The sequence below is a fragment of the Chaetodon auriga genome, chromosome 7 (genome assembly GCF_051107435.1).
Source record: "Chaetodon auriga isolate fChaAug3 chromosome 7, fChaAug3.hap1, whole genome shotgun sequence".
Classification (NCBI taxonomy): Eukaryota; Metazoa; Chordata; class Actinopteri; order Chaetodontiformes; family Chaetodontidae; genus Chaetodon; species Chaetodon auriga.
In genome coordinates, this window is record NC_135080.1 from 22,656,582 (window position 1) to 22,667,710 (window position 11,129).

The following is an 11,129-nucleotide window of genomic DNA, read 5'->3' on the forward strand; positions in this document are numbered from 1 at the left end:
GTTAGAACTCTGACAATGAATCACATTACATTTACTAATTAACCCACATTTTGGGACACGCTTCTCCTCCCTTGTGGGTGTAGCCCTATACCTTCTCATTCCTATATGAATGAAGCTAATTTGGAGCAAATGAGCACATCATTTTTTAATAATTTTTTTCCTTCTGAACATATGTTCCCTTACATTGTTAAGGGGGTGAAAAGAGGCAGAATAATGTTTTCAGTCGAGTATTCCTTTTATATTTGTAATACCACAAAATAAAATCTGTCACTGTAAAAAACAATGATACTTGGTCCTGCTGCCCTACTTTATCAAGGCGTAACCAAACTTCCAAGAACTCAGACAGACAAAGACCAACTGATGCATCACTTCATGTTTTCTGTGAAAACACACCATAACGGCTACAGCTGATGGCCTGCTCACTGCAGCTGTTCGCCCCGGGTCCTCCCAGTTACTGCAGCTGGATTATGAAAATTGGTGTATGGTGTGAAATATAGTGCTTTTCCTTCAACGTTTCATTTTAAGATCCAACAAACTTGTACAACGTACCCAGAGCAAAATCCAGTGTCAAAGTGCTACAAGACATACACATGCAAGAAGTGAAGCAGGCTACATTTGAAAACTGCTGGCGGGTGTGTCTTTTCCCTCCTTTTACATTACTTCCGGGGCTTTTTTTTGCTGCCAGTGAGGTCAGAAGCTACTGTATCATCCAATGCTAACTTTAGTGAATACATGGTGAACATAACCACTGTCAAGAGTAGTTTTCATTCACAGGAGTAAGCAGCTCAATGCAGCACATAATGCAGAGCTTCAGTGGACCAGTATAGAAACATGTGGGTGGAAGTTTCTTCCAGGAGGAGCGCTTTACACCACATCCTTCAGATGTGAAAGATAAACAGCCCTAGTAACTCGAGTTGTACACCCCTCTCTCTGTCTCTCTCCATAGGGAGGAACATCCGTCATCTGCCTGAAGAGCTGGGTGAGAATCCAATCTTTAGCACACATCACTCACCCAGCAGCGACAGGCAACACCGGCTGACATGTGCAGCAATTCTGTTACCATGCACACCATGCCTAAGGAGGGAAGTGATGATTTGCTTTAAATGGGTAAGCAGATTATTAAAAACTATTTTGCTGAAAAAGGTCTCCTGTCCCATCTAATCAATACTGGCATTCTGAGGCCAGTGAGGATGTGCTGCAATAAGAGACACACTGATGACAGGGTGGGCAGCTAGAGCTTAGTGTGCTTTATCCAAGATACCCTCCGGTACAAAAAAAAAAAAAAATCCACAAAATAACCCACCCGATACCCGCTGGCACAACTGAATGTTCCTATTTTGCATGCAGTTCCTGCTGTTCAATCAACCATATCAGGACAGAGCAATGAAAACAGTTGATGGACTTTTTTTGGCTTTGTTTCTTCCCGCACAACAGTGACAGAAGCAGTAGGGCAAAACTATGCGGTATTTAAAAAAGGTGCCAAAGCGCAGCTGCGGCTGAAAACAATATTCCCTGCAGTGAAACTCATCCAAAATTATTTAGATGGCTTTCAAGAGCAACTAAACATGAGTGGCAGCGATTTAAAAGAGCAATTCAATTTAGTGTGAGCCACTCGGGTGATTAGATTCTATTACAGTGAGCAAACACACGAGCACTGCTGGCCTTTTAAAATGACCTGCTGTCCCGTAAAGCCCAGGCGTGGCCCTGCTCAGCACCGGATTGCTCTTAATGGGATTTCACAACATTAACATTCTGCTGAGTCAGCATCAGACACACTGGCTACAGTGCCCCTTTGGTGAAACAGCCCCGTCTCTGACTGTGTGGGTGTGGGTGTGTGTGTGTGTGTGTGTGTGTGTGTGTGTGTGTGTGTGTGGATGAATGGGAGAGTGTGTCATGGTGGGGTGTGACTGGGTGCATAGTGCAGACAAAGAGCAGACATGCTTTGACGACCTCCAGGAGATAACTGTTGTAAGGAGATCAAATGTTTCTATCTGGAGGAAAAACATCTCCAGACACGATCCCTGACCAAAATTCATGAGCATTTCCTGTTGGGAAATGGCGTTAAATGCCATTCTGTTGTAGTCCTTTCTCTGCACACTGCTCCTTCTGGAAACCTTTTTGCCATTTTTATGGCAGATCTTAGTCTAATGCTGAATATCTTTGGGTCGGTCAGACAAAGAATTTCATGACCTTTCATTTCCTTTGGCTCTGGGAAATTGTTGTGGTTATTTGTCGTCATTTTGTAGACCAAACAATTTATTCATTAAGAAACTTCAAATTCATAATTAATACATTAATCACAACTGTCAAAGTTTATCTAGCTTTCCAATGATTTCCTTCCAAATTGAAATGTTTCATTGCCACAATGGCAGAACAAACTGTGTAATCAAACCAATGTCACAGAAAAGGTCAATCTGCTGTCCGCAATCCTCTTTTGGTCTACAAATGAGGTGCCTTAATTAGGAGTTAAGATAAATCAGCCCAGTCAGATTCTGTGATCAAAAAAGTGCAACTTCTTGGAGGCAAAAACTTGACAAGGGATCTCTCGTTGACACGCAGAGAAAAAGAGGCAGAACATGCTTCATGATCAGTGTCAGGGCCGCCTTTCTGTCAGCCGCAGGAGACTGAAGGGAGAATAAGTAGCTGTTACCTGGGTGTCACCCACAGCTGTCATTACAACTGATTTGCTCCTTGACACAAGAGGGACGGCTCAGTAGCACAGCAATCATTTCCCACCTCATCTGTCAGCATTAATTCACTGAACATCCTGACAGTGACGTTGTGATTAGTTCATCCAAGTGTCACCACCAGTGCACGGCTACGCTCTCAGGCTGCTGCAGCTGACTGCTGATTGGAAACGTTGGATGTTAACCTCCAAGACAACGTGTCGCTTTGCTGCCTGGTGTAAAACGCACTTGTGTGCTCACCTTCAGTGATGTACAGTCATTGTCCAATCTCATATCTTCAGTGAACGTTGGTATTTTGCGACCCAAATACAGAGTTTTTACAATAGGGGGAAAAAATAAATAAATAAAAAATCAACTTCTCAGTTCGCTCTGGTGGACAAACCATGTAACGGTGAAAGTGTTTTCCAATTACTTTCATACTTTAATTTAGCTAATACTCATCTGCCAACACATATACCAATACTGCTCTATCTGCAGTAAGATCATACTGGCTGATACATCAGCCTGTCCGAGGATGGACTTACATATGAATATAATAATATCAAATTTTAATATTGATATCTGCTTCAAAATTCCAATTATCTGTTAGGGTTTCGTGTAGATGGTGCATACCAATGTAAGGAATTAAAGAACGTTTGTTTCCCAAGGATCCAATCCAGTTCTACCACCAGCATTTCTCATCTGTGCCATTTTTTCCAGCCAGCAGCTACTATAAGATCTGTGGATGCAGCAATAATTAGTGTTGGCCAATTCATCAGCACGCATGACCCCGTCACAGACGTGCTCATAGATTGAAGACTGTCGCTGTTAATAGCAATGTCCTTTCTACACCTTCTGCTTGCATCCTGAGAGACTCTGGGTGAATTAAACGTGATCGAGAACTGTTAACCTCTGAATATCGCAGGCCTGGGCACGTTAATGCCCACCCACCCACCCACACGGTAACACAGGGGTCAACTGATGTCACAGTGGTCACAGGGTCAAACCCCAGATGGTGGGACATAGAGTGCAGGGGTCAATAGTTCTTCTATGGCAGGAGCATGTGACCTGGCATTCAACAGTACATGGAAGCCAATTAACACTTAAACCATGTGTCGAACTGGCTATGATGGAGCTGTCCTAGAGAGTCTGCTTACGTGTGAAACGGTTTTGGTTTTTGTTTACTGCACCAACCACAACTGAAAACGAGACCAACAACCACAACAGTGAGCCTCGCAACCACATCAGCCATTTATGTTCTTCATCTCACCATCTGCTGTGGTCCGCCCACACAAATCTCTCACAGCACTTGATCAGGACAGTAGCCTGCCAATGCCCAGGAGGGCAAAGCAGATGGTGCGGTTGGTTCCAGGCAAAGCATTTAGCCTCTGAATAGCAAGCAAACTTCAAATCGATCGGGAAGTCAAATAGCTCGCCTGGAGGGCAGCAGGCTGCCTCCTTTGCACACCTGGACTAAGTCAAAGCCTGGAAAAAAAAAAAAAAAGAAACTGTCTGCTCCTGCTTAGTTTAATCAAAGCATAAGCAACTTCAAATGCTGCCAACAGAACCACGTTAGACTGAAGAAGAAATTAACTGGAGGGAAAAATGTTGATTTGTGCACGAATGAGGCATGATAAAGTATTCCTTTAAGGCAGCCAAGTGGTCTGCGACGGAACACGCTGCCTCATGTAAACACGTCTGTCTGTCTGGCATGAGGGAAAACAGCGAGCCGATTCAATATCTGGCAGGTAACTACGCCGTATTGCCATTATCCACAAACGATGGAGCATGAAAACACAGCTGGACACATTTAATGTGTCACTTGTTTCTCCTTGATGTTTGTGCGCATGGATGACTTCAGGTCGGCACATAAAGGCTGTATTTGTTTCTGACTCATACCTACTGCTGCAGCACCAGTCTTAGCTGTGAGTTTAGTGCGTGACAAAACTGTTCAATAAGTTAAATGAAAAGGTAAAATAAGCGACTGGCTTTTAATAGTTTATGCCGAAATGTTGTACTCATACTGAACAGTCAGAAAATGTCTTACGTTTAGTTCCTTGCTGTGTTTGTTTGTCAAGCAGCGACGAAGCACGAAAACCACCAAACATCTAATAGAGTTCGGTGGAGGCTCTGCTCTCCTGGCAGGGTGCAAAAGGAATATATCGGCGCTATCGTTGCCACAGAAAACACAGGAGGAAAGTTTGAGACGGCGGTTCTCTGCTTCTGACAATGTGCAGCGACAACATAACGCAGTCACGATGCTTTTGTTTTCGGTGCAATAACACCATCGTCAAGAGAAAGAAACCTTAAACTTACCTTCCAACCAGCGTATCCGATGTAAGGTTTCGAGAAAGGCGACCCGACAAAGCTCTCACGACGCCAAGTTTCCTCTTCCCTCAGCAAAACCAAGCAGCCTGATTTAAGACGTGCTGTGGCATTGAACAGTTAGGGGAAAGTGCTGAAAGTAGAACAAAACCTGCCTCTACGAAGTCAATAATTGTCCGTGCTGGCGAAGTGAAAGGACGTTTCACACTCAACGGGCGGCTTTCTTTGTTCCTCCTGCCCGCAGCCTGTTCCGTGGATATTATCACCGTTCATGTGTCCCTGACAGCCGCTGATTGGCTGGAGGGTCGGGATCAAGAAAAGGTGACTGCCGTCAAGCTCGCCACAATGACAACACGTTTCCCGATCACGACGTCCACATCGAGATGCTTTAGTAAAAACGCTGTTTCTACAGTCAGTGTTTTTGTGTCTAATATACTGGTATGACGTTTCATCACAATTTATGTAGCAATGTCTTCCAGTGTTTTCGTGTTTTTCTTATGTTGTTGAAGGTTATATTTCCTAAGCGGGGCTAATTTCATACTTTTATTTTGTACGCATCAGTGCGCAGTTTCCTGTTAAATTCTAGCTTTGAAGAAACTTGAAGCAGGGTGGAGGCCACTTCATGCCTTACATAGTTTTATTCTGAGCATAATCACGATCTGTCTGCAGCTTCTTTTGGATAACAAGTGCATTACTTTTCATTTCTCCACTGACATACTAATTCTATTTGTCATATAAAAGTGTGTGTGTGAGTCTGTGTATACAAAATAAATATTTTTATATATTTGATGGATATATCAAATGGGATCTCTGCATGAAGTACTTTTCCCATGCCTTTGATTAGTGCTCCTTTAAACATAATTCCATATTCAATGGCAGAATGCCTTTAAGCAGTTATTAAGTAGGAGCTACTGGATTTATGGATTAAACCCAAACTAATGCCATTTAGCACAAAAATATCACCAAAGCAGCTCACGACTTTGACATCAACACTTGGGTTTGTTGTTTCACTGTAACTACTGCGACTGGACCCACGGTACAGCATAAACAGTCGTGCCAGTGCGTATCAAGTCTTATCTAACAGAAGGGTGATCTGATGATCCAGTATTTTAAGATTCTCAATAAATTCCTTTGTCCCAGTCCAATTACGAAACACATCTATTTGTATCTCAGCTACAACAGTATCGACAGCAGATTTAACATGAGCAAGCAGGCTGAGTCAATAAAAAAGGCCTGGCTGAAATTAGGCTCATTGTGAGAACTAGACCATGTGCTCCCTGAGCAGCTGGCCTCGAATGAATTCCAAAGAGAATCAGAGAGTAGAAGTTGATGGGTTTAACACAGCGGAGACCACTTGCCTGTCAGTGTATAACACAGTTGATTTTCTTCGATCCTCTGCAGTCATTACGGGTCAACAATTTGATGAACACGCTTATTCGTTGTCTTGCCTGAAGTTAAATGAGCAGAACAGTTCCACTCAGGTCAGATTGTCTGTCCATCAAATATGAATCTGGGGCCACGATATGGTTAAGCTTAACATTAAGACAGGAATCTGGGGGAAGGCAGACATTAGAGTACTTTTATATAGAAGTATTCTTCTCCTTCTAACTATCTATCACGACTAACAGTAAATGTCTCATAAAGTCACAAAGTTGATCTCGGTGAAACAGAGACAGTTTCAACTGCTCATGACTCAGAGCTCCCATGCTGTGTGTGTGTGTGTGTGTGTGTGTGTGTGTGTGTGTGCGTGCAGTGGATTTGGTGCTGTGTAAGAGCAGCTCACACTGGATCCTCTTCAAGTCCAACACACAGTTTGCATCAGATGTTTTCATCCTCTGCCTTTCATTGCACTGTCTGCCTCACGTCCCCCTGCATCCATTCTTCCCTTTCCCCTTCTCTTTTCCCCTCCATTTCCCCGGCTGTCTGTCTTTATCCAACCTCTCGTGTCACTTCTTCATCCTGTGGGTCCCTCGCTCTCTACAGACCGATTGTGGAGCCGGTCATAATTGGATGGTGCACTGACAGCCAAACAATGTCACTGAATCACCATGAGCATTTCTGCTTGTTAGAAAATATAGAGGAGTACTTTGTCTCAACTTGGCTGAACTTCCCTTCACTTTGCCTCGCATATGTCGGTGATTTGTGTATGTGTGTGCATGTCTGTGCCATAGAGAGATGTCCCTGAATTCACCCAAGCCAGTGTGCTTCTCACAGACGGGAGAGTGTTCAAACAAAGAAATGTGCTGATGTGTTCTGTGAATGCATTTGGATTCAAGTTTTAGTCTAAAGTCACCCAGCTGACTTAAAATCTTCATACCAGTACTTCCTGCATCTAATTGCTGGAAATCAGTGTTGCACTAGATAGAATGCACATTTTGTCTTCTTATATCAATATTGTTTCTGTCAGTTCGTCGGTGGTCCACCACTCTGATAACCTGACGTGCCACATGGTTTGTTACACAATCATGCGGGAAGTTGTCATTGGAAACTATTTGGAAAAGAGCAAGCACTCTCAAAAAAAACCTGGCAGGTGATTTGATGAGCCATTCATCTATCACTGTTTATCACAGGCTAAGTCAAACCAATCAGATCAACGGACCATGTGATGTACTAGAGCTCTCGCATTAGCCAATCGGGAGAAGAGCAAAAACATCTTTTCAGATGCATCCACACAAAACGGACAGGGCTGGAAGAACAGGAAAATGTCCCATTATTCCAGCTTGTGAGAGCTCATTGTTAGCCCCAGTGCTAGCAGTGTGGTCACACCAGATAAAAAACATATTTTCTTGTGTAACATATTTGTGGTAGTTCGTTAGCAAGGGGAGGAAGATACTAACAAAAAGTACATTTCTCCCTCCTTTTTAAAGGACCAGTGTGTAGGATTTAGTCCTATCTAGTGGTGAGCTTTCGGATTGCAATCAACTGACTACCCCTCGCCTCGCCTCACCCTTTCCTCCCTTTCCAAGCATGTGGCCACGAAACCCTCAAAAAAAAATACAAAAGGCCCTCTCTAGAGCCAGTGTTTGGTTTGTCAGTTCTGGGCTGCTGCAGAATCCCACTGTCAATACAAAGGGCTCATTGTAAGGTCATGAAAACACAACAGTTCTCATTTTCAGGTGATTATACACCAAGGAAGGCAAACTTATGAATATTACATTCCATTTCTGTCACACTCTGCCAATGGATCCACCTAAATGTCACACACCAGTCTTCTTAAAGCTTATCGCTGTACATCCCACAGTGACAAGCAGCTCTCTGAGTCTCTGGGGCGCTGCTTTAAATTCTGCTGTTCTCCCACGAACCAGTAACGTCATTGGTTTTGCTCCTCACTTGCTTGAGATCTTTGTCGGGATCCCAAACATAATGTGGAACAGACGACCAAGACCAGCAGTGCCGAGAGGGAAGATGACAATTAAGTGAGTGTTTTTGTCAACAAAACCTTCCATCTTCCACCACCAGCAGTTTCAAGCACTTTATCCAAAATCCAAGCACTTTTCAAACCATGAAAACACCACAGTAAAATTCAAGCCTTTTCAAGGATTTCCAGCACCTGTACGAACCCTGAGAACAGTAATTAGTTCCAGTCAAACGGTGACGTAGGTTTGGGGAGTATTTGGGAGCTCATGGGCAATGCATTCTGGTACATGTATGCAATAATGGCTGTGCAAAAGCAAAAGTCAAAAAAACTCAGCTTTCTCTGTCAATAAAACACAGGCAGAGGAATTAATTGACTACATTTACCACCACCACTGTTTGGATATCTGTGAACTCCTCCTTTAAATTAGCCGCATCGATTGTTGTAATGAAATTATTGGACTTTAAAGAACTGCCAGCAGTGGTGCTGCAGTCGTGGTGTCTTCTGGCACTTGATATTGTAGTTACTTTAACTGAGTGAGAAGTATGAATGCACACAGTGGGACGTGCCTTGTGTATGTCTGATATGCTGTAGTTGTTGCTTTCCACTTTGACAGCGTGGGCTGCAGCAGATATCCAAAGCAAGAGGGAGGATTGTTTATCTGAGCCTGGCTGCTCATGAATCAAACTACCCAGGATTTCACCATCGGCTTCATGCAAGCCAAAATTCTGTGGGGCCATAATTAGAACGAGGGGCAACCCCCCCCCCCCCCCCAAAAAAAAAGATAATGACGCAATTTTTTGACATGTGCATTCACAGACTTTGGTGGATTATCTTAAAACTTCATTAAATGAATGACTGATGAGATTCTCCTCTGCATCGTGACCTGGAGATATCGAATTGAATTCAGTATTTTGACCTGTGATGGTGGTAAAAACAGCTCCCTGCCATAACGTTCACACTGCTCTCTGTTACCAGTATTAAAGAGAATGCTATGCTATCACAAGTCACAGCTAGCTCGCTCGCCAGACGGCTAAACAGCTGGATGGAAAGATGACTACTAACTTCAGCTGGCACAAGCCAACTGTCTCACAAAGCAATCGATGCTTATATTTGTCAAATGCAATAAAGTGAGTTTAACTGATCACATTTCATTTTCACACATTTGAAAAAGGGATCGATGCTTCAGCATCACACTGTTAAGACGCAGCCTACAGCCTCTCCAGCATTAATGCACAGGCGAGTGCCGTGTTTGTGCAGGTGCAGAGGATACCTGATTTCAACCTGCAAGACAATACAGACAATACAGACAATGGCATAATTAGAAGAACACATTTGCTGCATAACATAAAATGAGCATAACTACAAATAACAATAGCAGCCTAATAGTATATCAAAAAATAGTATATCAACTAAAAAATGCATACATATATGTATAAAAACACAGATATGAAAAATGTGATTGGGCATGACGTGTCAGGCTGAAGCTGCAGCAGACTGACAGTTGAACACTGCACAGCCTGCTCTGGCTCAGGCTGAAGTCAGCCTGTCAGTGACTCACCTGGAGGAAACTGTCTCCAGACACGACTCAGAGCCTCCAATTACTGGCCAGGGTTAGAACGGGGGCTGTGCAGGAGACAACATGGACACACAGAGTGTCCAAGAGTGTGGAAGGACACAAACTTCATGCAAAACATGGATGAACTGTCAAAGGGCTGTTTGGTAAAGTTTATGGTTCTAATTGTAGCTTAAATAGAACAGTAATTGAAAGACGACACTGTGAGAGAGAAGTGATCCAGACAAGGAACCGTTTCCTAATTGTCTAAAAGAGCCCCGTTGTTAATCCTTTGTGCCTTTCTTTTTGCTGATTGAGAGCCGACGACGTGAGCCAGCTGTTTGCCCTAAATCACATTTTATGTATATGGCCCAGAGTTGAAAATGAGGATTAAAACAGGATAAAAATGTTTTTTTTTTCTATTTCACTGTGTCTTTAAAGTAAAAAGAAGAAAAAAAAAAAAAACCAACACAATGTGATGACATCATCTCAAATTTGGCTTGAGACTTAAAATTTCTAAAAAGAGGCTTATATGTTATGAACTTGCGTGAACGCAGAAAGACGTGAGGATTTAAGCGAAGCATCCAGTGGTTTTGGAGCTTGACCCATATCGGGACTGAATTCAGGATCTCTCAGCCTCTGCTGCTTCCTTTTTGACCGTTCTTTTTTTAATCTGTCTCTTGCTTCCCCCATGAAAGTGCAATGCATAATAGTTGTTGTGGCCCTTTGAGGACAGATGCATGCTGCCTCCCTCTGCAGGACCCCACAAATGAGAAATCACTTCAGTGGAAGCGGAATTTGGAATGTGTGAGCCAAAGCAATGGGCAACACAAAAGAGGCCACAGCAAGGAGATGAAAAGCTTGATATATATGAAAAGACTGAAAACAACTTTAATCTTTACACATAAGCCCAACACAGATTAGTGCCCAGATTCCTTTTTTTTTTTTTTTCAGGATTTAGCCCAACAACAGAGAACAGCACAACACAGAGCGAAAAGCCTGTCGGTGGAAATGGAAAACAGCATTTCCCGTCTCTTCCTCTGTCCTCCTTTCCCTTCCACTCCAGTTCAGAGGTAAACAAGGGGCCAGTCATAACTCCGTTGGCCCCGTCAGGGTTTTCGCTGTCATTTCACTGCGTGTCCCCAGTGCTCAGTTTAAAAGTGAGACACGTCCAACACCCTGAGGCACTTTGTCTTATTCCAAGAACAGTGGCGTTGCTGGCTGACGA

The 11,129-nt window shown here is 43.3% G+C and overlaps 1 protein-coding gene across 1 annotated transcript in view; it reads right to left on the reverse strand.

Moving 5' to 3' along the window:
* LOC143323846 (SPRY domain-containing SOCS box protein 4-like) overlaps positions 1-5,275 on the reverse strand; it is a 38,191-nt gene extending 32,916 nt beyond the window's left edge. The window contains exon 1 of the mRNA XM_076735960.1: positions 4,983-5,275. The gene's annotated coding sequence lies outside the window, so the exon portion shown is untranslated. The remainder of the gene's footprint in view (positions 1-4,982) is intronic.
* Positions 5,276-11,129: the final 5,854 nt, after the last annotated feature.